This window comes from Caloenas nicobarica, chromosome 14 (genome assembly GCF_036013445.1).
Source record: "Caloenas nicobarica isolate bCalNic1 chromosome 14, bCalNic1.hap1, whole genome shotgun sequence".
NCBI lineage: Eukaryota > Metazoa > Chordata > Aves > Columbiformes > Columbidae > Caloenas > Caloenas nicobarica.
This window is the reverse complement of record NC_088258.1, coordinates 18,361,904-18,385,687: the sequence shown is the minus strand read 5'-3', so window position 1 is coordinate 18,385,687 and position 23,784 is coordinate 18,361,904.

Here is a 23,784-nt window from a genome sequence, read left to right as displayed (position 1 = left end):
CCTTGCAAGCCCTCGACATCCTATCTCTTAGGGCTCCTGAGCGTTGCTCTGTAGGAGATGAGGATGGTGAGCTGTGCAGTGCTCCTCAAGAAGGAATTGCCTTGGTCTTGCCACTGCTATCCAGTTGAAAAGGATTTGCATCCATGAGCCGAGCTTGGAAGGTGGCCCTGCCAGCAGATTGTCTTGCAGCGGAGAACCTCCAGCAGCCTCATGCAAGGTTTTCTTCCCTCAGCCCCTGGCCTGTGATTCCAGCAGCTCCTCAAGTGCTTCCTGTCAGATGTGCTGGGGCTGCCCCCGGGCCAGCTCTGGCAGTGGACACGGGAGGCTGCTCCTCTGGATCCTGCGTGGGGCCTGGTGACCACTGCGTTGCCGGGTGCTGGCATTGTGACATGGGGGTGACACAGCCGCATATGTGCAGCCCTTTGGAGGAAGCCTTTGGGGTGCCGGCTCCAAATCAGTCCCTGTACCTACAAAATAGGGGAGTAAGCAACCTAATAGAGTCCCTTTTTTGCAAAAAGACAGTGTGGATTTGTTGCCAGTGCAGCCTTCCTTCCAGTAGCAATACTGCCTGTAGTATCATGCATGGAGGCCTCAGGGCTCGCTCAGGGCTTGTCACGCAGAACTGCAGGCCTGACAGAGCAGAACTGCTCTCCTCTCCTCTCCTCTCCTCTCCTCTCCTCTCCTCTCCTCTCCTCTCCTCTCCTCTCCTGTCCTGTCCTGTCCTGTCCTCTCCTCTCCTCTCCTCTCCTTTCCTCTCCTCTCCTCTCGTCTCCTTTCCTCTCGTCTCCTCTCCTCTCCTCTTCTCTCCTCTCCTCTCCTCTCCTCTCCTTTCCTCTCCTCTCCTCTCCTCTCCTCTTCTCTCCTGTCCGCCAGTCCAATATCTAAGAGACTGTTTGCCTGAAAGGACAGAGGGTTTTCAGTTCCAAAATCAATGTCAAGGACACAGAACACAATGAATTTTATTTTATTTTGTTGTTAATTTATTAATTTTCTTGATTTTATGTTAATTCATGTTATGTTATTTCATGTCATTTTTTTTCCCTTTGTGACTCTGTTTCAGAACCCAGGCTCACAAGCACTAGCTCAAGCCCAAGTGTAGCCAGGAGTAGGCTGAGGCATTCTTCAGTTTAGCAGGAGAAAAGATCCCTTGCAGGCTGGCAAAGGCAAGTCCCAGAGCTGCAGAGAGCAGCAGCAGGAATAGAGGCCAAGCTGTCCGCGGTTCCTGCAGAGGGAGAACCCTGACAAGGAGTTGTTGGACTGACCATGGACAAAAGAGGAAGAAGAAGAAGAAGAAGAAGAAGAAGAAGAAGAAGAAGAAGAAGAGGAAGAAGAGGAAGAAGAGGTGAGTGGCACCGTGGCATCTCTTCCAAAGCGTGACATGTAGCGATGACGAGCAGACTTTTTGCCTTCCACAACTTGTTTGGCTGCTGTGCTTCTTGGGCAGGGATGCATGAGAAGCGCTCTGGTCCCTGCCAGGCGCTTGTGTTAGCTGCAGGGAGAGCTGAGAAGTGGCAGCTGCGGCTGCCAGCATGGTGGAGCATGAGCAGCCGGCTCCCAGGCCAAATGGCCCAAAGAAATGGTGACAAGGGGCCGTGCTGAGAACTGCAGAGGAAGGCAAAAAACTGCCGGGGACCAGTGCCAATGTGCCCCGGGGGAAAAAGTTCCTTGCTGAGCCCAGTGCTGGCCATGGGCTGTTCCCTGAGCATGTGAGCCAGACCTGGCTCCTTGTCCCACAGGCTGCTCATGCTTCCCAGGAGCTGCCCAAGCCCTATCCTCCCTTGAGCTGGAGCTATCTGGCGGACTTGCCAGAGTGCCCAACTGCCTCTGAGCTGGTAGACCTTGTGGGCAAGAATCCTTACTGTCCCTGTGTAGGACACCAGTGGGTATTCCAAAGCACTGCAAGCCCTTGCAAGCCCTTGCAAGCCCTCGACATCCTATCTCTTAGGGCTCCTGAGCGTTGCTCTGTAGGAGATGAGGATGGTGAGCTGTGCAGTGCTCCTCAAGAAGGAATTGCCTTGGTCTTGCCACTGCTATCCAGTTGAAAAGGATTTGCATCCATGAGCCGAGCTTGGAAGGTGGCCCTGCCAGCAGATTGTCTTGCAGCGGAGAACCTCCAGCAGCCTCCTGCAAGGTTTTCTTCCCTCAGCCCCTGGCCTGTGATTCCAGCAGCTCCTCAAGTGCTTCCTGTCAGATGTGCTGGGGCTGCCCCCGGGCCAGCTCTGGCAGTGGACACGGGAGGCTGCTCCTCTGGATCCTGCGTGGGGCCTGGTGACCACTGCGTTGCCGGGTGCTGGCATTGTGACATGGGGGTGACACAGCCGCATATGTGCAGCCCTTTGGAGGAAGCCTTTGGGGTGCCGGCTCCAAATCAGTCCCTGTACCTACAAAATAGGGGAGTAAGCAACCTAATAGAGTCCTTTTTTGCAAAAAGACAGTGTGGATTTGTTGCCAGTGCAGCCTTCCTTCCAGTAGCAATACTGCCTGTAGTATCATGCATGGAGGCCTCAGGGCTCGCTCAGGGCTTGTCACGCAGAACTGCAGGCCTGACAGAGCAGAACTGCTCTCCTCTCCTCTCCTCTCCTCTCCTCTCCTCTCCTGTCCTCTCCTCTCCTCTCCTCTCCTGTCCTCTCCTCTCCTCTCCTCTCCTCTCCTCTCCTGTCCTGTCCTGTCCTGTCCTCTCCTCTCCTCTCCTCTCCTTTCCTCTCCTCTCCTCTCGTCTCCTTTCCTCTCGTCTCCTCTCCTCTCCTCTTCTCTCCTCTCCTCTCCTCTCCTCTCCTTTCCTCTCCTCTCCTCTCCTCTCCTCTTCTCTCCTGTCCGCCAGTCCAATATCTAAGAGACTGTTTGCCTGAAAGGACAGAGGGTTTTCAGTTCCAAAATCAATGTCAAGGACACAGAACACAATGAATTTTATTTTATTTTGTTGTTAATTTATTAATTTTCTTGATTTTATGTTAATTCATTTTATGTTATTTCATGTCATTTTTTTTCCCTTTGTGACTCTGTTTCAGAACCCAGGCTCACAAGCACTAGCTCAAGCCCAAGTGTAGCCAGGAGTAGGCTGAGGCATTCTTCAGTTTAGCAGGAGAAAAGATTCGTTGCAGGCTGGCAAAGGCAAGTCCCAGAGCTGCAGAGAGCAGCAGCAGGAATAGAGGCCAAGCTGTCCGCGGTTCCTGCAGAGGGAGAACCCTGACAAGGAGTTGTTGGACTGACCATGGACAAAAGAGGAAGAAGAAGAAGAAGAAGAAGAAGAAGAAGAAGAAGAAGAAGAAGAGGAAGAAGAGGAAGAAGAGGTGAGTGGCACCGTGGCATCTCTTCCAAAGCGTGACATGTAGCGATGACGAGCAGACTTTTTGCCTTCCACAACTTGTTTGGCTGCTGTGCTTCTTGGCCAGGGATGCATGAGAAGCGCTCTGGTCCCTGCCAGGCGCTTGTGTTAGCTGCAGGGAGAGCTGAGAAGTGGCAGCTGCGGCTGCCAGCATGGTGGAGCATGAGCAGCCGGCTCCCAGGCCAAATGGCCCAAAGAAATGGTGGCAAGGGGCCGTGCTGAGAACTGCAGAGGAAGGCAAAAAACCGCCGGGGACCAGTGCCAATGTGCCCCAGGGGAAAAAGTTCCTTGCTGAGCCCAGTGCTGGCCATGGGCTGTTCCCTGAGCATGTGAGCCAGACCTGGCTCCTTGTCCCACAGGCTGCTCATGCTTCCCAGGAGCTGCCCAAGCCCTATCCTCCCTTGAGCTGGAGCTGTCTGGCGGACTTGCCAGAGTGCCCAAGTGCCTCTGAGCTGATAGACCTTGTGGGCAAGAATCCTTGCTGTCCCTGTGTAGGACACCAGTGGGTGTTCCAAAGCACTGCAAGCCCTTGCAAGCCCTTGCAAGCCCTCGACGTCCTATCTCTTACAGCTTCTGAGCGTTGCTCTGTAGGAGATGAGGATGGTGAGCTGTGCAGTGCTCCTCAAGAAGGAATTGCCTTGGTCTTGCCACTGCTATCCAGTTGAAAAGGATTTGCATCCATGAGCCGAGCTTGGAAGGTGGCCCTGCCAGCAGATTGTCTTGCAGCGGAGAACCTCCAGCAGCCTCCTGCAAGGTTTTCTTCCCTCAGCCCCTGGCCTGTGATTCCAGCAGCTCCTCAAGTGCTTCCTGTCAGATGTGCTGGGGCTGCCCCCGGGCCAGCTCTGGCAGTGGACACGGGAGGCTGCTCCTCTGGATCCTGCGTGGGGCCTGGTGACCACTGCGTTGCCGGGTGCTGGCACTGTGACATGGGGGTGACACAGCCGCATATGTGCAGCCCTTTGGAGGAAGCCTTTGGGGTGCTGGCTCCAAATCAGTCCCTGTACCTACAAAATAGGGGAGTAAGCAACCTAATAGAGTCCCTTTTTTGCAAAAAGACAGTGTGGATTTGTTGCCAGTGCAGCCTTCCTTCCAGTAGCAATACTGCCTGTAGTATCATGTATGGAGGCCTCAGGGCTCGCTCAGGGCTTGTCACGCAGAACTGCAGGCCTGACAGAGCAGAACTGCTCTCCTCTCCTCTCCTCTCCTCTCCTCTCCTCTCCTCTCCTCTCCTCTCCTCTACTCTACTCTCCTCTCCTCTTCTCTCCTGTCCGCCAGTCCAATATCTAAGAGACTGTTTGCCTGAAAGGACAGAGGGTTTTCAGTTCCAAAATCAATGTCAAGGACACAGAACACAATGAATTTTATTTTATTTTGTTGTTAATTTATTAATTTTCTTGATTTTATGTTAATTCATGTTATGTTATTTCATGTCATTTTTTTTCCCTTTGTGACTCTGTTTCAGAACCCAGGCTCACAAGCATTAGCTCAAGCCCAAGTGTAGCCAGGAGTAGACTGAGGCATTCTTCAGTTTAGCAGGAGAAAAGATCCCTTGCAGGCTGGCAAAGGCAAGTCCCAGAGCTGCAGAGAGCAGCAGCAGGAATAGAGGCCAAGCTGTCGGCGGTTCCTGCAGAGGGAGAACCTTGACAAGGAGTTGTGGGACTGACCATGCACAAAAGAGGAAGAAGAAGAAGAAGAAGAAGAAGAAGAAGAAGAAGAAGAAGAAGAGGAAGAAGAGGAAGAAGAGGAAGAAGAGGTGAGTGGTACCGTGGCATCTCTTCCAAAGCGTGACATGTAGCGATGACGAGCAGACTTTTTGCCTTCCACAACTTGTTTGGCTGCTGTGCTTCTTGGGCAGGGATGCATGAGAAGCGCTCTGGTCCCCGCCAGGCGCTTGTGTTAGCTGCAGGGAGAGCAGAGAAGTGGCAGCTGCGGCTGCCAGCATGGTGGAGCATGAGCAGCCGGCTCCCAGGCCAAATGGCCCAAAGAAATGGTGGCAAGGGGCCGTGCTGAGAAGTGCAGAGGAAGGCAAAAAACCGCCGGGGACCAGTGCCAATGTGCCCCAGGGGAAAAAGTTCCTTGCTGAGCCCAGTGCTGGCCATGGGCTGTTCCCTGAGCATGTGAGCCAGACCTGGCTCCTTGTCCCACAGGCTGCTCATGCTTCCCAGGAGCTGCCCAAGCCCTATCCTCCCTTGAGCTGGAGCTATCTGGCGGACTTGCCAGAGTGCCCAAGTGCCTCTGAGCTGATAGACCTTGTGGGCAAGAATCCTTGCTGTCCCTGTGTAGGACACCAGTGGGTGTTCCAAAGCACTGCAAGCCCTTGCAAGCCCTTGCAAGCCCTCGACATCCTATCTCTTAGGGCTCCTGAGCATTGCTCTGTAGGAGATGAGGATGGTGAGCTGTGCAGTGCTCCTCAAGAAGGAATTGCCTTGGTCTTGCCACTGCTATCCAGTTGAAAAGGATTTGCATCCATGAGCCGAGCTTGGAAGGTGGCCCTGCCAGCAGATTGTCTTGCAGCGGAGAACCTCCAGCAGCCTCCTGCAAGGTTTTCTTCCCTCAGCCCCTGGCCTGTGATTCCAGCAGCTCCTCAAGTGCTTCCTGTCAGATGTGCTGGGGCTGCCCCCGGGCCAGCTCTGGCAGTGGACACGGGAGGCTGCTCCTCTGGATCCTGCGTGGGACCTGGTGACCACTGCGTTGCCGGGTGCTGGCATTGTGACATGGGGGTGACACAGCCGCATATGTGCAGCCCTTTGGAGGAAGCCTTTGGGGTGCTGGCTCCAAATCAGTCCCTGTAGCTACAAAATAGGGGAGTAAGCAACCTAATAGAGTCCCTTTTTTGCAAAAAGACAGTGTGGATTTGTTGCCAGTGCAGCCTTCCTTCCAGTAGCAATACTGCCTGTAGTATCATGCATGGAGGCCTCAGGGCTCGCTCAGGGCTTGTCACGCAGAACTGCAGGCCTGACAGAGCAGAACTGCTCTCCTCTCCTCTCCTCTCCTCTCCTCTCCTCTCCTCTCCTCTCCTCTCCTCTCCTCTCCTCTTCTCTCCTCTCCTCTTCTCTTCTCTCCTGTCCGCCAGTCCAATATCTAAGAGACTGTTTGCCTGAAAGGACAGAGGGTTTTCAGTTCCAAAATCAATGTCAAGGACACAGAACACAATGAATTTTATTTTATTTTGTTGTTAATTTATTAATTTTCTTGATTTTATGTTAATTCATGTTATGTTATTTCATGTCATTTTTTTTCCCTTTGTGACTCTGTTTCAGAACCCAGGCTCACAAGCATTAGCTCAAGCCCAAGTGTAGCCAGGAGTAGGCTGAGGCATTCTTCAGTTTAGCATGAGAAAAGATCCCTTGCAGCCTGGCAAAGGCAAGACCCAGAGCTGCAGAGAGCAGCAGCAGGAATAGAGGCCAAGCTGTCCGCGGTTCCTGCAGAGGGAGAACCTTGACAAGGAGTTGTTGGACTGACCATGCACAAAAGAGGAAGAAGAAGAAGAAGAGGAAGAAGAGCAGGAAGAGGTGACTGGTACCGTGGCATCTCTTCCAACGCGTGACACGTAGCAATGACGAGCAGACTTTTTGCCTTCCACAACTTGTTTGGCTGCTGTGCTTCTTGGCCAGGGATGTATGAGAAGCGCTCTGGTCCCTGCCAGGCGTTCGTGTTACCTGCAGGGAGAGCTGAGAAGTGGCAGCTGCGGCTGCCAGCATGGTGGAGCATGAGCAGCCGGCTCCCAGGCCAAATGGCCCAAAGAAATGGTGGCAAGGGGCCGTGCTGAGAACTGCAGAGGAAGGCAAAAAACCGCCGGGGACCAGTGCCAATGTGCCCCAGGGGAAAAAGTTCCTTGCTGAGCCCAGTGCTGGCCATGGGCTGTTCCCTGAGCATGTGAGCCAGACCTGGCTCCTTGTCCCACAGGCTGCTCATGCTTCCCAGGAGCTGCCCAAGCCCTATCCTCCCTTGAGCTGGAGCTATCTGGCGGACTTGCCAGAGTGCCCAAGTGCCTCTGAGCTGATAGACCTTGTGGGCAAGAATCCTTGCTGTCCCTGTGTAGGACACCAGTGGGTGTTCCAAAGCACTGCAAGCCCTTGCAAGCCCTTGCAAGCCCTCGACATCCTATCTCTTAGGGCTTCTGAGCGTTGCTCTGTAGGAGATGAGGATGGTGAGCTGTGCAGTGCTCCTCAAGAAGGAATTGCCTTGGTCTTGCCACTGCTATCCAGTTGAAAAGGATTTGCATCCATGAGCCGAGCTTGGAAGGTGGCCCTGCCAGCAGATTGTCTTGCAGCGGAGAACCTCCAGCAGCCTCCTGCAAGGTTTTCTTCCCTCAGCCCCTGGCCTGTGATTCCAGCAGCTCCTCAAGTGCTTCCTGTCAGATGTGCTGGGGCTGCCCCCGGGCCAGCTCTGGCAGTGGACACGGGAGGCTGCTCCTCTGGATCCTGCGTGGGGCCTGGTGACCACTGCGTTGCCGGGTGCTGGCATTGTGACATGGGGGTGACACAGCCGCATATGTGCAGCCCTTTGGAGGAAGCCTTTGGGGTGCTGGCTCCAAATCAGTCCCTGTACCTACAAAATAGGGGAGTAAGCAACCTAATAGAGTCCCTTTTTTGCAAAAAGACAGTGTGGATTTGTTGCCAGTGCAGCCTTCCTTCCAGTAGCAATACTGCCTGTAGTATCATGTATGGAGGCCTCAGGGCTCACTCAGGGCTTGTCACGCAGAACTGCAGGCCTGACAGAGCAGAACTGCTCTCCTCTCCTCTCCTCTCCTCTCCACTCCTGTCTTCTCCTCTCCTCTCCTCTCCTCTCCTCTCCTGTCCTCTCCTCTCCACTCCACTCCTCTCCTCTCCTCTCCTCTCCTCTCATCTCCTCTCCTCTCCTCTCCTGTCCTCTCCTCTCCTCTCCTCTCCTGTCCTCTCCTCTCCTCTCCTCTCCTCTCCTGTCCTGTCCTGTCCTGTCCTCTCCTCTCCTCTCCTCTTCTCTCGTCTCCTCTCCTTTCCTCTCCTCTCCTCTCCTCTCCTTTCCTCTCCTCTCCTCTCCTCTCCTCTTCTGTCCTGTCCTGTCCTGTCCTGTCCTGTCCTCTCCTCTCCTCTCCTCTCCTCTCCTCTCCTCTCCTCTCCTGTCCTCTCCTCTCCTCTCCTCTCCTCTCCTCTCCTCTCCTCTCCTCTCCTTTCCTCTCCTCTCCTCTCCTCTCCTTTCCTCTCGTCTCCTCTCCTCTCCCCTTCTCTCCTCTCCTCTCCTCTCCTCTCCTTTCCTCTCCTCTCCTCTCCTCTCCTCTTCTCTCCTGTCCGCCAGTCCAATATCTAAGAGACTGTTTGCCTGAAAGGACAGAGGGTTTTCAGTTCCAAAATCAATGTCAAGGACACAGAACACAATGAATTTTATTTTATTTTGTTGTTAATTTATTAATTTTCTTGATTTTATGTTAATTCATGTTATGTTATTTCATGTCATTTTTTTTCCCTTTGTGACTCTGTTTCAGAACCCAGGCTCACAAGCATTAGCTCAAGCCCAAGTGTAGCCAGGAGTAGGCTGAGGCATTCTTCAGTTTAGCATGAGAAAAGATCCCTTGCAGGCTGGCAAAGGCAAGTCCCAGAGCTGCAGAGAGCAGCAGCAGGAATAGAGGCCAAGCTGTCGGCGGTTCCTGCAGAGGGAGAACCTTGACAAGGAGTTGTGGGACTGACCACGCACAAAAGAGGAAGAAGAAGAAGAAGAAGAAGAAGAAGAAGAAGAAGAAGAAGAAGAAGAGGAAGAAGAGGAAGAAGAGGAAGAAGAGGTGAGTGGTACCGTGGCATCTCTTCCAAAGCGTGACATGTAGCGATGACGAGCAGACTTTTTGCCTTCCACAACTTGTTTGGCTGCTGTGCTTCTTGGGCAGGGATGCATGAGAAGCGCTCTGGTCCCCGCCAGGCGCTTGTGTTAGCTGCAGGGAGAGCAGAGAAGTGGCAGCTGCGGCTGCCAGCATGGTGGAGCATGAGCAGCCGGCTCCCAGGCCAAATGGCCCAAAGAAATGGTGGCAAGGGGCCGTGCTGAGAAGTGCAGAGGAAGGCAAAAAACCGCCGGGGACCAGTGCCAATGTGCCCCAGGGGAAAAAGTTCCTTGCTGAGCCCAGTGCTGGCCATGGGCTGTTCCCTGAGCATGTGAGCCAGACCTGGCTCCTTGTCCCACAGGCTGCTCATGCTTCCCAGGAGCTGCCCAAGCCCTATCCTCCCTTGAGCTGGAGCTATCTGGCGGACTTGCCAGAGTGCCCAAGTGCCTCTGAGCTGATAGACCTTGTGGGCAAGAATCCTTGCTGTCCCTGTGTAGGACACCAGTGGGTGTTCCAAAGCACTGCAAGCCCTTGCAAGCCCTTGCAAGCCCTCGACATCCTATCTCTTAGGGCTCCTGAGCATTGCTCTGTAGGAGATGAGGATGGTGAGCTGTGCAGTGCTCCTCAAGAAGGAATTGCCTTGGTCTTGCCACTGCTATCCAGTTGAAAAGGATTTGCATCCATGAGCCGAGCTTGGAAGGTGGCCCTGCCAGCAGATTGTCTTGCAGCGGAGAACCTCCAGCAGCCTCCTGCAAGGTTTTCTTCCCTCAGCCCCTGGCCTGTGATTCCAGCAGCTCCTCAAGTGCTTCCTGTCAGATGTGCTGGGGCTGCCCCCGGGCCAGCTCTGGCGGTGGACACGGGAGGCTGCTCCTCTGGATCCTGCGTGGGACCTGGTGACCACTGCGTTGCCGGGTGCTGGCATTGTGACATGGGGGTGACACAGCCGCATATGTGCAGCCCTTTGGAGGAAGCCTTTGGGGTGCTGGCTCCAAATCAGTCCCTGTAGCTACAAAATAGGGGAGTAAGCAACCTAATAGAGTCCCTTTTTTGCAAAAAGACAGTGTGGATTTGTTGCCAGTGCAGCCTTCCTTCCAGTAGCAATACTGCCTGTAGTATCATGCATGGAGGCCTCAGGGCTCGCTCAGGGCTTGTCACGCAGAACTGCAGGCCTGACAGAGCAGAACTGCTCTCCTCTCCTCTCCTCTCCTCTCCTCTCCTCTCCTCTCCTCTCCTCTCCTCTTCTCTCCTCTCCTCTTCTCTTCTCTCCTGTCCGCCAGTCCAATATCTAAGAGACTGTTTGCCTGAAAGGACAGAGGGTTTTCAGTTCCAAAATCAATGTCAAGGACACAGAACACAATGAATTTTATTTTATTTTGTTGTTAATTTATTAATTTTCTTGATTTTATGTTAATTCATGTTATGTTATTTCATGTCATTTTTTTTCCCTTTGTGACTCTGTTTCAGAACCCAGGCTCACAAGCATTAGCTCAAGCCCAAGTGTAGCCAGGAGTAGGCTGAGGCATTCTTCAGTTTAGCATGAGAAAAGATCCCTTGCAGCCTGGCAAAGGCAAGACCCAGAGCTGCAGAGAGCAGCAGCAGGAATAGAGGCCAAGCTGTCCGCGGTTCCTGCAGAGGGAGAACCTTGACAAGGAGTTGTTGGACTGACCATGCACAAAAGAGGAAGAAGAAGAAGAAGAGGAAGAAGAGCAGGAAGAGGTGACTGGTACCGTGGCATCTCTTCCAACGCGTGACACGTAGCAATGACGAGCAGACTTTTTGCCTTCCACAACTTGTTTGGCTGCTGTGCTTCTTGGCCAGGGATGTATGAGAAGCGCTCTGGTCCCTGCCAGGCGTTCGTGTTACCTGCAGGGAGAGCTGAGAAGTGGCAGCTGCGGCTGCCAGCATGGTGGAGCATGAGCAGCCGGCTCCCAGGCCAAATGGCCCAAAGAAATGGTGGCAAGGGGCCGTGCTGAGAAGTGCAGAGGAAGGCAAAAAACCGCCGGGGACCAGTGCCAATGTGCCCCAGGGGAAAAAGTTCCTTGCTGAGCCCAGTGCTGGCCATGGGCTGTTCCCTGAGCATGTGAGCCAGACCTGGCTCCTTGTCCCACAGGCTGCTCATGCTTCCCAGGAGCTGCCCAAGCCCTATCCTCCCTTGAGCTGGAGCTATCTGGCGGACTTGCCAGAGTGCCCAAGTGCCTCTGAGCTGATAGACCTTGTGGGCAAGAATCCTTGCTGTCCCTGTGTAGGACACCAGTGGGTGTTCCAAAGCACTGCAAGCCCTTGCAAGCCCTTGCAAGCCCTCGACATCCTATCTCTTAGGGCTTCTGAGCGTTGCTCTGTAGGAGATGAGGATGGTGAGCTGTGCAGTGCTCCTCAAGAAGGAATTGCCTTGGTCTTGCCACTGCTATCCAGTTGAAAAGGATTTGCATCCATGAGCCGAGCTTGGAAGGTGGCCCTGCCAGCAGATTGTCTTGCAGCGGAGAACCTCCAGCAGCCTCCTGCAAGGTTTTCTTCCCTCAGCCCCTGGCCTGTGATTCCAGCAGCTCCTCAAGTGCTTCCTGTCAGATGTGCTGGGGCTGCCCCCGGGCCAGCTCTGGCAGTGGACACGGGAGGCTGCTCCTCTGGATCCTGCGTGGGGCCTGGTGACCACTGCGTTGCCGGGTGCTGGCATTGTGACATGGGGGTGACACAGCCGCATATGTGCAGCCCTTTGGAGGAAGCCTTTGGGGTGCTGGCTCCAAATCAGTCCCTGTACCTACAAAATAGGGGAGTAAGCAACCTAATAGAGTCCCTTTTTTGCAAAAAGACAGTGTGGATTTGTTGCCAGTGCAGCCTTCCTTCCAGTAGCAATACTGCCTGTAGTATCATGTATGGAGGCCTCAGGGCTCACTCAGGGCTTGTCACGCAGAACTGCAGGCCTGACAGAGCAGAACTGCTCTCCTCTCCTCTCCTCTCCTCTCCACTCCTGTCTTCTCCTCTCCTCTCCTCTCCTCTCCTCTCCTGTCCTCTCCTCTCCACTCCACTCCTCTCCTCTCCTCTCCTCTCCTCTCATCTCCTCTCCTCTCCTCTCCTGTCCTCTCCTCTCCTCTCCTCTCCTGTCCTCTCCTCTCCTCTCCTCTCCTCTCCTGTCCTGTCCTGTCCTGTCCTCTCCTCTCCTCTCCTCTTCTCTCGTCTCCTCTCCTTTCCTCTCCTCTCCTCTCCTCTCCTTTCCTCTCCTCTCCTCTCCTCTCCTCTTCTGTCCTGTCCTGTCCTGTCCTGTCCTGTCCTCTCCTCTCCTCTCCTCTCCTCTCCTCTCCTCTCCTCTCCTGTCCTCTCCTCTCCTCTCCTCTCCTCTCCTCTCCTCTCCTCTCCTCTCCTCTCCTCTCCTCTCCTTTCCTCTCCTCTCCTCTCCTCTCCTTTCCTCTCGTCTCCTCTCCTCTCCTCTTCTCTCCTCTCCTCTCCTCTCCTCTCCTTTCCTCTCCTCTCCTCTCCTCTCCTCTTCTCTCCTGTCCGCCAGTCCAATATCTAAGAGACTGTTTGCCTGAAAGGACAGAGGGTTTTCAGTTCCAAAATCAATGTCAAGGACACAGAACACAATGAATTTTATTTTATTTTGTTGTTAATTTATTAATTTTCTTGATTTTATGTTAATTCATGTTATGTTATTTCATGTCATTTTTTTTCCCTTTGTGACTCTGTTTCAGAACCCAGGCTCACAAGCATTAGCTCAAGCCCAAGTGTAGCCAGGAGTAGGCTGAGGCATTCTTCAGTTTAGCATGAGAAAAGATCCCTTGCAGGCTGGCAAAGGCAAGTCCCAGAGCTGCAGAGAGCAGCAGCAGGAATAGAGGCCAAGCTGTCGGCGGTTCCTGCAGAGGGAGAACCTTGACAAGGAGTTGTGGGACTGACCACGCACAAAAGAGGAAGAAGAAGAAGAAGAAGAAGAAGAAGAAGAAGAAGAAGAAGAAGAGGAAGAAGAGGAAGAAGAGGAAGAAGAGGTGAGTGGTACCGTGGCATCTCTTCCAAAGCGTGACATGTAGCGATGACGAGCAGACTTTTTGCCTTCCACAACTTGTTTGGCTGCTGTGCTTCTTGGCCAGGGATGCATGAGAAGCGCTCTGGTCCCCGCCAGGCGCTTGTGTTAGCTGCAGGGAGAGCTGAGAAGTGGCAGCTGCGGCTGCCAGCATGGTGGAGCATGAGCAGCCGGCTCCCAGGCCAAATGGCCCAAAGAAATGGTGGCAAGGGGCCGTGCTGAGAACTGCAGAGGAAGGCAAAAAACCGCCGGGGACCAGTGCCAATGTGCCCCAGGGGAAAAAGTTCCTTGCTGAGCCCAGTGCTGGCCATGGGCTGTTCCCTGAGCATGTGAGCCAGACCTGGCTCCTTGTCCCACAGGCTGCTCATGCTTCCCAGGAGCTGCCCAAGCCCTATCCTCCCTTGAGCTGGAGCTATCTGGCGGACTTGCCAGAGTGCCCAAGTGCCTCTGAGCTGATAGACCTTGTGGGCAAGAATCCTTGCTGTCCCTGTGTAGGACACCAGTGGGTGTTCCAAAGCACTGCAAGCCCTTGCAAGCCCTTGCAAGCCCTCGACATCCTATCTCTTAGGGCTCCTGAGCATTGCTCTGTAGGAGATGAGGATGGTGAGCTGTGCAGTGCTCCTCAAGAAGGAATTGCCTTGGTCTTGCCACTGCTATCCAGTTGAAAAGGATTTGCATCCATGAGCCGAGCTTGGAAGGTGGCCCTGCCAGCAGATTGTCTTGCAGCGGAGAACCTCCAGCAGCCTCCTGCAAGGTTTTCTTCCCTCAGCCCCTGGCCTGTGATTCCAGCAGCTCCTCAAGTGCTTCCTGTCAGATGTGCTGGGGCTGCCCCCGGGCCAGCTCTGGCAGTGGACACGGGAGGCTGCTCCTCTGGATCCTGCGTGGGACCTGGTGACCACTGCGTTGCCGGGTGCTGGCATTGTGACATGGGGGTGACACAGCCGCATATGTGCAGCCCTTTGGAGGAAGCCTTTGGGGTGCTGGCTCCAAATCAGTCCCTGTAGCTACAAAATAGGGGAGTAAGCAACCTAATAGAGTCCCTTTTTTGCAAAAAGACAGTGTGGATTTGTTGCCAGTGCAGCCTTCCTTCCAGTAGCAATACTGCCTGTAGTATCATGCATGGAGGCCTCAGGGCTCGCTCAGGGCTTGTCACGCAGAACTGCAGGCCTGACAGAGCAGAACTGCTCTCCTCTCCTCTCCTCTCCTCTCCTCTCCTCTCCTCTCCTCTCCTCTCCTCTCCTCTCCTCTCCTCTCCTCTCCTCTTCTCTCCTCTCCTCTTCTCTTTTCTCCTGTCCGCCAGTCCAATATCTAAGAGACTGTTTGCCTGAAAGGACAGAGGGTTTTCAGTTCCAAAATCAATGTCAAGGACACAGAACACAATGAATTTTATTTTATTTTGTTGTTAATTTATTAATTTTCTTGATTTTATGTTAATTCATGTTATGTTATTTCATGTCATTTTTTTTCCCTTTGTGACTCTGTTTCAGAACCCAGGCTCACAAGCATTAGCTCAAGCCCAAGTGTAGCCAGGAGTAGGCTGAGGCATTCTTCAGTTTAGCATGAGAAAAGATCCCTTGCAGGCTGGCAAAGGCAAGTCCCAGAGCTGCAGAGAGCAGCAGCAGGAATAGAGGCCAAGCTGTCCGCGGTTCCTGCAGAGGGAGAACCTTGACAAGGAGTTGTTGGACTGACCATGCACAAAAGAGGAAGAAGAAGAAGAAGAGGAAGAAGAGCAGGAAGAGGTGACTGGTACCGTGGCATCTCTTCCAACACGTGACACGTAGCAATGACGAGCAGACTTTTTGCCTTCCACAACTTGTTTGGCTGCTGTGCTTCTTGGCCAGGGATGTATGAGAAGCGCTCTGGTCCCTGCCAGGCGCTTGTGTTAGCTGCAGGGAGAGCTGAGAAGTGGCAGCTGCGGCTGCCAGCATGGTGGAGCATGAGCAGCCGGCTCCCAGGCCAAATGGCCCAAAGAAATGGTGGCAAGGGGCCGTACTGAGAACTGCAGAGGAAGGCAAAAAACCGCCGGGGACCAGTGCCAATGTGCCCCAGGGGAAAAAGTTCCTTGCTGAGCCCAGTGCTGGCCATGGGCTGTTCCCTGAGCATGTGAGCCAGACCTGGCTCCTTGTCCCACAGGCTGCTCATGCTTCGCAGGAGCTGCCCAAGCCCTATCCTCCCTTGAGCTGGAGCTATCTGGCGGACTTGCCAGAGTGCCCAAGTGCCTCTGAGCTGATAGACCTTGTGGGCAAGAATCCTTGCTGTCCCTGTGTAGGACACCAGTGGGTGTTCCAAAGCACTGCAAGCCCTTGCAAGCCCTTGCAAGCCCTCGACATCCTATCTCTTAGGGCTTCTGAGCGTTGCTCTGTAGGAGATGAGGATGGTGAGCTGTGCAGTGCTCCTCAAGAAGGAATTGCCTTGGTCTTGCCACTGCTATCCAGTTGAAAAGGATTTGCATCCATGAGCCGAGCTTGGAAGGTGGCCCTGCCAGCAGATTGTCTTGCAGCGGAGAACCTCCAGCAGCCTCATGCAAGGTTTTCTTCCCTCAGCCCCTGGCCTGTGATTCCAGCAGCTCCTCAAGTGCTTCCTGTCAGATGTGCTGGGGCTGCCCCCGGGCCAGCTCTGGCAGTGGACACGGGAGGCTGCTCCTCTGGATCCTGCGTGGGGCCTGGTGACCACTGCGTTGCCGGGTGCTGGCATTGTGACATGGGGGTGACACAGCCGCATATGTGCAGCCCTTTGGAGGAAGCCTTTGGGGTGCTGGCTCCAAATCAGTCCCTGTACCTACAAAATAGGGGAGTAAGCAACCTAATAGAGTCCCTTTTTTGCAAAAAGACAGTGTGGATTTGTTGCCAGTGCAGCCTTCCTTCCAGTAGCAATACTGCCTGTAGTATCATGTATGGAGGCCTCAGGGCTCACTCAGGGCTTGTCACGCAGAACTGCAGGCCTGACAGAGCAGAACTGCTCTCCTCTCCTCTCCTCTCCTCTCCACTCCTGTCTTCTCCTCTCCTCTCCTCTCCTCTCCTCTCCTGTCCTCTCCTCTCCACTCCACTCCTCTCCTCTCCTCTCCTCTCCTCTCCTCTCATCTCCTCTCCTCTCCTTTCCTCTCCTCTCCTCTCCTCTCCTCTCCTCTCCTTTCCTCTCCTCTCCTCTCCTCTCCTGTCCTCTCCTCTCCTCTCCTCTTCTCTTCTCTCCTGTCCGCCAGTCCAATATCTAAGAGACTGTTTGCCTGAAAGGACAGAGGGTTTTCAGTTCCAAAATCAATGTCAAGGACACAGAACACAATGAATTTTATTTTATTTTGTTGTTAATTTATTAATTTTCTTGATTTTATGTTAATTCATGTTATGTTATTTCATGTCATTTTTTTTCCCTTTGTGACTCTGTTTCAGAACCCAGGCTCACAAGCATTAGCTCAAGCCCAAGTGTAGCCAGGAGTAGGCTGAGGCATTCTTCAGTTTAGCATGAGAAAAGATCCCTTGCAGGCTGGCAAAGGCAAGTCCCAGAGCTGCAGAGAGCAGCAGCAGGAATAGAGGCCAAGCTGTCCGCGGTTCCTGCAGAGGGAGAACCTTGACAAGGAGTTGTGGGACTGACCACGCACAAAAGAGGAAGAAGAAGAAGAAGAAGAAGAAGAAGAAGAAGAAGAAGAAGAAGAGGAAGAAGAGGAAGAAGAGGAAGAAGAGGTGAGTGGTACCGTGGCATCTCTTCCAAAGCGTGACATGTAGCGATGACGAGCAGACTTTTTGCCTTCCACAACTTGTTTGGCTGCTGTGCTTCTTGGCCAGGGATGCATGAGAAGCGCTCTGGTCCCCGCCAGGCGCTTGTGTTAGCTGCAGGGAGAGCTGAGAAGTGGCAGCTGCGGCTGCCAGCATGGTGGAGCATGAGCAGCCGGCTCCCAGGCCAAATGGCCCAAAGAAATGGTGGCAAGGGGCCGTGCTGAGAACTGCAGAGGAAGGCAAAAAACCGCCGGGGACCAGTGCCAATGTGCCCCAGGGGAAAAAGTTCCTTGCTGAGCCCAGTGCTGGCCATGGGCTGTTCCCTGAGCATGTGAGCCAGACCTGGCTCCTTGTCCCACAGGCTGCTCATGCTTCCCAGGAGCTGCCCAAGCCCTATCCTCCCTTGAGCTGGAGCTATCTGGCGGACTTGCCAGAGTGCCCAAGTGCCTCTGAGCTGATAGACCTTGTGGGCAAGAATCCTTGCTGTCCCTGTGTAGGACACCAGTGGGTGTTCCAAAGCACTGCAAGCCCTTGCAAGCCCTTGCAAGCCCTCGACATCCTATCTCTTAGGGCTCCTGAGCATTGCTCTGTAGGAGATGAGGATGGTGAGCTGTGCAGTGCTCCTCAAGAAGGAATTGCCTTGGTCTTGCCACTGCTATCCAGTTGAAAAGGATTTGCATCCATGAGCCGAGCTTGGAAGGTGGCCCTGCCAGCAGATTGTCTTGCAGCGGAGAACCTCCAGCAGCCTCCTGCAAGGTTTTCTTCCCTCAGCCCCTGGCCTGTGATTCCAGCAGCTCCTCAAGTGCTTCCTGTCAGATGTGCTGGGGCTGCCCCCGGGCCAGCTCTGGCAGTGGACACGGGAGGCTGCTCCTCTGGATCCTGCGTGGGACCTGGTGACCACTGCGTTGCCGGGTGCTGGCATTGTGACATGGGGGTGACACAGCCGCATATGTGCAGCCCTTTGGAGGAAGCCTTTGGGGTGCTGGCTCCAAATCAGTCCCTGTAGCTACAAAATAGGGGAGTAAGCAACCTAATAGAGTCCCTTTTTTGCAAAAAGACAGTGTGGATTTGTTGCCAGTGCAGCCTTCCTTCCAGTAGCAATACTGCCTGTAGTATCATGCATGGAGGCCTCAGGGCTCGCTCAGGGCTTGTCACGCAGAACTGCAGGCCTGACAGAGCAGAACTGCTCTCCTCTCCTCTCCTCTCCTCTCCTCTCCTCTCCTCTCCTCTCCTCTCCTCTCCTCTTCTCTCCTCTCCTCTTCTCTTCTCTCCTGTCCGCCAGTCCAATATCTAAGAGACTGTTTGCCTGAAAGGACAGAGGGTTTTCAGTTCCAAAATCAATGTCAAGGACACAGAACACAATGAATTTTATTTTATTTTGTTGTTAATTTATTAATTTTCTTGATTTTATGTTAATTCATGTTATGTTATTTCATGTCATTTTTTTTCCCTTTGTGACTCTGTTTCAGAACCCAGGCTCACAAGCATTAGCTCAAGCCCAAGCGTAGCCAGGAGTAGGCTGAGGCATTCTTCAGTTTAGCAGGAGAAAAGATCCCTTGCAGGCTGGCAAAGGCAAGTCCCAGAGCTGCAGAGAGCAGCAGCAGGAATAGAGGCCAAGCTGTCCGCGGTTCCTGCAGAGGGAGAACCTTGACAAGGAGTTGTTGGACTGACCATGCACAAAAGAGGAAGAAGAAGAAGAAGAGGAAGAAGAGCAGGAAGAGGTGACTGGTACCGTGGCATCTCTTCCAACGCGTGACACGTAGCAATGACGAGCAGACTTTTTGCCTTCCACAACTTGTTTGGCTGCTGTGCTTCTTGGCCAGGGATGTATGAGAAGCGCTCTGGTCCCTGCCAGGCGCTTGTGTTAGCTGCAGGGAGAGCTGAGAAGTGGCAGCTGCGGCTGCCAGCATGGTGGAGCATGAGCAGCCGGCTCCCAGGCCAAATGGCCCAAAGAAATGGTGGCAAGGGGCCGTGCTGAGAACTGCAGAGGAAGGCAAAAAACCACCGGGGACCAGTGCCAATGTGCCCCAGGGGAAAAAGTTCCTTGCTGAGCCCAGTGCTGGCCATGGGCTGTTCCCTGAGCATGTGAGCCAGACCTGGCTCCTTGTCCCACAGGCTGCTCATGCTTCGCAGGAGCTGCCCAAGCCCTATCCTCCCTTGAGCTGGAGCTATCTGGCGGACTTGCCAGAGTGCCCAAGTGCCTCTGAGCTGATAGACCTTGTGGGCAAGAATCCTTGCTGTCCCTGTGTAGGACACCAGTGGGTGTTCCAAAGCACTGCAAGCCCTTGCAAGCCCTTGCAAGCCCTCGACATCCTATCTCTTAGGGCTTCTGAGCGTTGCTCTGTAGGAGATGAGGATGGTGAGCTGTGCAGTGCTCCTCAAGAAGGAATTGCCTTGGTCTTGCCACTGCTATCCAGTTGAAAAGGATTTGCATCCATGAGCCGAGCTTGGAAGGTGGCCCTGCCAGCAGATTGTCTTGCAGCGGAGAACCTCCAGCAGCCTCCTGCAAGGTTTTCTTCCCTCAGCCCCTGGCCTGTGATTCCAGCAGCTCCTCAAGTGCTTCCTGTCAGATGTGCTGGGGCTGCCCCCGGGCCAGCTCTGGCAGTGGACACGGGAGGCTGCTCCTCTGGATCCTGCGTGGGACCTGGTGACCACTGCGTTGCCGGGTGCTGGCATTGTGACATGGGGGTGACACAGCCGCATATGTGCAGCCCTTTGGAGGAAGCCTTTGGGGTGCTGGCTCCAAATCAGTCCCTGTAGCTACAAAATAGGGGAGTAAGCAACCTAATAGAGTCCCTTTTTTGCAAAAAGACAGTGTGGATTTGTTGCCAGTGCAGCCTTCCTTCCAGTAGCAATACTGCCTGTAGTATCATGTATGGAGGCCTCAGGGCTCACTCAGGGCTTGTCACGCAGAACTGCAGGCCTGACAGAGCAGAACTGCTCTCCTCTCCTCTCCTCTCCTCTCCACTCCTGTCTTCTCCTCTCCTCTCCTCTCCTCTCCTCTCCTGTCCTCTCCTCTCCACTCCACTCCTCTCCTCTCCTCTCCTCTCCTCTCCTCTCATCTCCTCTCCTCTCCTTTCCTCTCCTCTCCTCTCCTCTCCTCTCCTCTCCTTTCCTCTCCTCTCCTCTCCTCTCCTGTCCTCTCCTCTCCTCTCCTCTTCTCTTCTCTCCTGTCCGCCAGTCCAATATCTAAGAGACTGTTTGCCTGAAAGGACAGAGGGTTTTCAGTTCCAAAATCAATGTCAAGGACACAGAACACAATGAATTTTATTTTATTTTGTTGTTAATTTATTAATTTTCTTGATTTTATGTTAATTCATGTTATGTTATTTCATGTCATTTTTTTTCCCTTTGTGACTCTGTTTCAGAACCCAGGCTCACAAGCATTAGCTCAAGCCCAAGTGTAGCCAGGAGTAGGCTGAGGCATTCTTCAGTTTAGCAGGAGAAAAGATCCCTTGCAGGCTGGCAAAGGCAAGTCCCAGAGCTGCAGAGAGCAGCAGCAGGAATAGAGGCCAAGCTGTCCGCGGTTCCTGCAGAGGGAGAACCTTGACAAGGAGTTGTGGGACTGACCATGCACAAAAGAGGAAGAAGAAGAAGAAGAAGAAGAAGAAGAAGAAGAAGAGGAAGAAGAGGAAGAAGAGGAAGAAGAGGTGAGTGGTACCGTGGCATCTCTTCCAAAGCGTGACATGTAGCGATGACGAGCAGACTTTTTGCCTTCCACAACTTGTTTGGCTGCTGTGCTTCTTGGCCAGGGATGCATGAGAAGCGCTCTGGTCCCCGCCAGGCGCTTGTGTTAGCTGCAGGGAGAGCTGAGAAGTGGCAGCTGCGGCTGCCAGCATGGTGGAGCATGAGCAGCCGGCTCCCAGGCCAAATGGCCCAAAGAAATGGTGGCAAGGGGCCGTGCTGAGAACTGCAGAGGAAGGCAAAAAACCGCCGGGGACCAGTGCCAATGTGCCCCAGGGGAAAAAGTTCCTTGCTGAGCCCAGTGCTGGCCATGGGCTGTTCCCTGAGCATGTGAGCCAGACCTGGCTCCTTGTCCCACAGGCTGCTCATGCTTCCCAGGAGCTGCCCAAGCCCTATCCTCCCTTGAGCTGGAGCTATCTGGCGGACTTGCCAGAGTGCCCAAGTGCCTCTGAGCTGATAGACCTTGTGGGCAAGAATCCTTGCTGTCCCTGTGTAGGACACCAGTGGGTGTTCCAAAGCACTGCAAGCCCTTGCAAGCCCTTGCAAGCCCTCGACATCCTATCTCTTACGGCTCCTGAGCGTTGCTGTGTAGGAGATGAGGATGGTGAGCTGTGCAGTGCTCCTCAAGAAGGAATTGCCTTGGTCTTGCCACTGCTATCCAGTTGAAAAGGATTTGCATCCATGAGCCGAGCTTGGAAGGTGGCCCTGCCAGCAGATTGTCTTGCAGCGGAGAACCTCCAGCAGCCTCATGCAAGGTTTTCTTCCCTCAGCCCCTGGCCTGTGATTCCAGCAGCTCCTCAAGTGCTTCCTGTCAGATGTGCTGGGGCTGCCCCCGGGCCAGCTCTGGCAGTGGACACGGGAGGCTGCTCCTCTGGATCCTGCGTGGGACCTGGTGACCACTGCGTTGCCGGGTGCTGGCATTGTGACATGGGGGTGACACAGCCGCATATGTGCAGCCCTTTGGAGGAAGCCTTTGGGGTGCTGGCTCCAAATCAGTCCCTGTAGCTACAAAATAGGGGAGTAAGCAACCTAATAGAGTCCCTTTTTTGCAAAAAGACAGTGTGGATTTGTTGCCAGTGCAGCCTTCCTTCCAGTAGCAATACTGCCTGTAGTATCATGCATGGAGGCCTCAGGGCTCGCTCAGGGCTTGTCACGCAGAACTGCAGGCCTGACAGAGCAGAACTGCTCTCCTCTCCTCTCCTCTCCTCTCCTCTCCTCTCCTCTTCTCTTCTCTCCTCTCCTCTCCTTTCCTCTCCTCTCCTCTCCTCTCCTCTCCTCTCCTCTCCTCTCCTCTCCTCTCCTCTCCTCTCTTCTCCTCTCCTCTCCTCTCCTCTTCTCTCCTGTCCGCCAGTCCAATATCTAAGAGACTGTTTGCCTGAAAGGACAGAGGGTTTTCAGTTCCAAAATCAATGTCAAGGACACAGAACACAATGAATTTTATTTTATTTTGTTGTTAATTTATTAATTTTCTTGATTTTGTGTTAATTCATGTTATGTTATTTCATGTCATTTTTTTTCCCTTTGTGACTCTGTTTCAGAACCCAGGCTCACAAGCATTAGCTCAAGCCCAAGTGTAGCCAGGAGTAGGCTGAGGCATTCTTCAGTTTAGCAGGAGAAAAGATCCCTTGCAGGCTGGCAAAGGCAAGTCCCAGAGCTGCAGAGAGCAGCAGCAGGAATAGAGGCCAAGCTGTCCGCGGTTCCTGCAGAGGGAGAACCTTGACAAGGAGTTGTGGGACTGACCATGCACAAAAGAGGAAGAAGAAGAAGAAGAGGAAGAAGAGCAGGAAGAGGTGACTGGTACCGTGGCATCTCTTCCAACGCGTGACACGTAGCGATGACGAGCAGACTTTTTGCCTTCCACAACTTGTTTGGCTGCTGTGCTTCTTGGGCAGGGATGCATGAGAAGCGCTCTGGTCCCTGCCAGGCGCTTGTGTTAGCTGCAGGGAGAGCTGAGAAGTGGCAGCTGCGGCTGCCAGCATGGTGGAGCATGAGCAGCCGGCTCCCAGGCCAAATGGCCCAAAGAAATGGTGGCAAGGGGCCGTGCTGAGAACTGCAGAGGAAGGCAAAAAACCGCCGGGGACCAGTGCCAATGTGCCCCAGGGGAAAAAGTTCCTTGCTGAGCCCAGTGCTGGCCATGGGCTGTTCCCTGAGCATGTGAGCCAGACCTGGCTCCTTGTCCCACAGGCTGCTCATGCTTCGCAGGAGCTGCCCAAGCCCTATCCTCCCTTGAGCTGGAGCTATCTGGTGGACTTGCCAGAGTGCCCAAGTGCCTCTGAGCTGATAGACCTTGTGGGCAAGAATCCTTGCTGTCCCTGTGTAGGACACCAGTGGGTGTTCCAAAGCACTGCAAGCCCTTGCAAGCCCTTGCAAGCCCTCGACATCCTATCTCTTATGGCTCCTGAGCGTTGCTCTGTAGGAGATGAGGATGGTGAGCTGTGCAGTGCTCCTCAAGAAGGAATTGCCTTGGTCTTGCCACTGCTATCCAGTTGAAAAGGATTTGCATCCATGAGCCGAGCTTGGGAGGTGGCCCTGCCAGCAGATTGTCTTGCAGCGGAGAACCTCCAGCAGCCTCCTGCAAGGTTTTCTTCCCTCAGCCCCTGGCCTGTGATTCCAGCAGCTCCTCAAGTGCTTCCTGTCAGATGTGCTGGGGCTGCCCCCGGGCCAGCTCTGGCAGTGGACACGGGAGGCTGCTCCTCTGGATCCTGCGTGGGGCCTGGTGACCACTGCGTTGCCGGGTGCTGGCATTGTGATATGGGGGTGACACAGCCGCATATGTGCAGCCCTTTGGAGGAAGCCTTTGGGGTGCTGGCTCCAAATCAGTCCCTGTAGCTACAAAATAGGGGAGTAAGCAACCTAATAGAGTCCCTTTTTTGCAAAAAGACAGTGTGGATTTGTTGCCAGTGCAGCCTTCCTTCCAGTAGCAATACTGCCTGTAGTATCATGTATGGAGGCCTCAGGGCTCGCTCAGGGCTTGTCACGCAGAACTGCAGGCCTGACAGAGCAGAACTGCTCTCCTCTCCTCTCCTCTCCTCTCCTCTCCTCTTCTCTTCTCTCCTGTCCGCCAGTCCAATATCTAAGAGACTGTTTGCCTGAAAGGACAGAGGGTTTTCAGTTCCAAAATCAATGTCAAGGACACAGAACACAATGAATTTTATTTTATTTTGTTGATAATTTATTAATTTTCTTGATTTTATGTTAATTCATGTTATGTTATTTCATGTCATTTTTTTACCCTTTGTGACTCTGTTTCAGAAGCCAGGCTCAC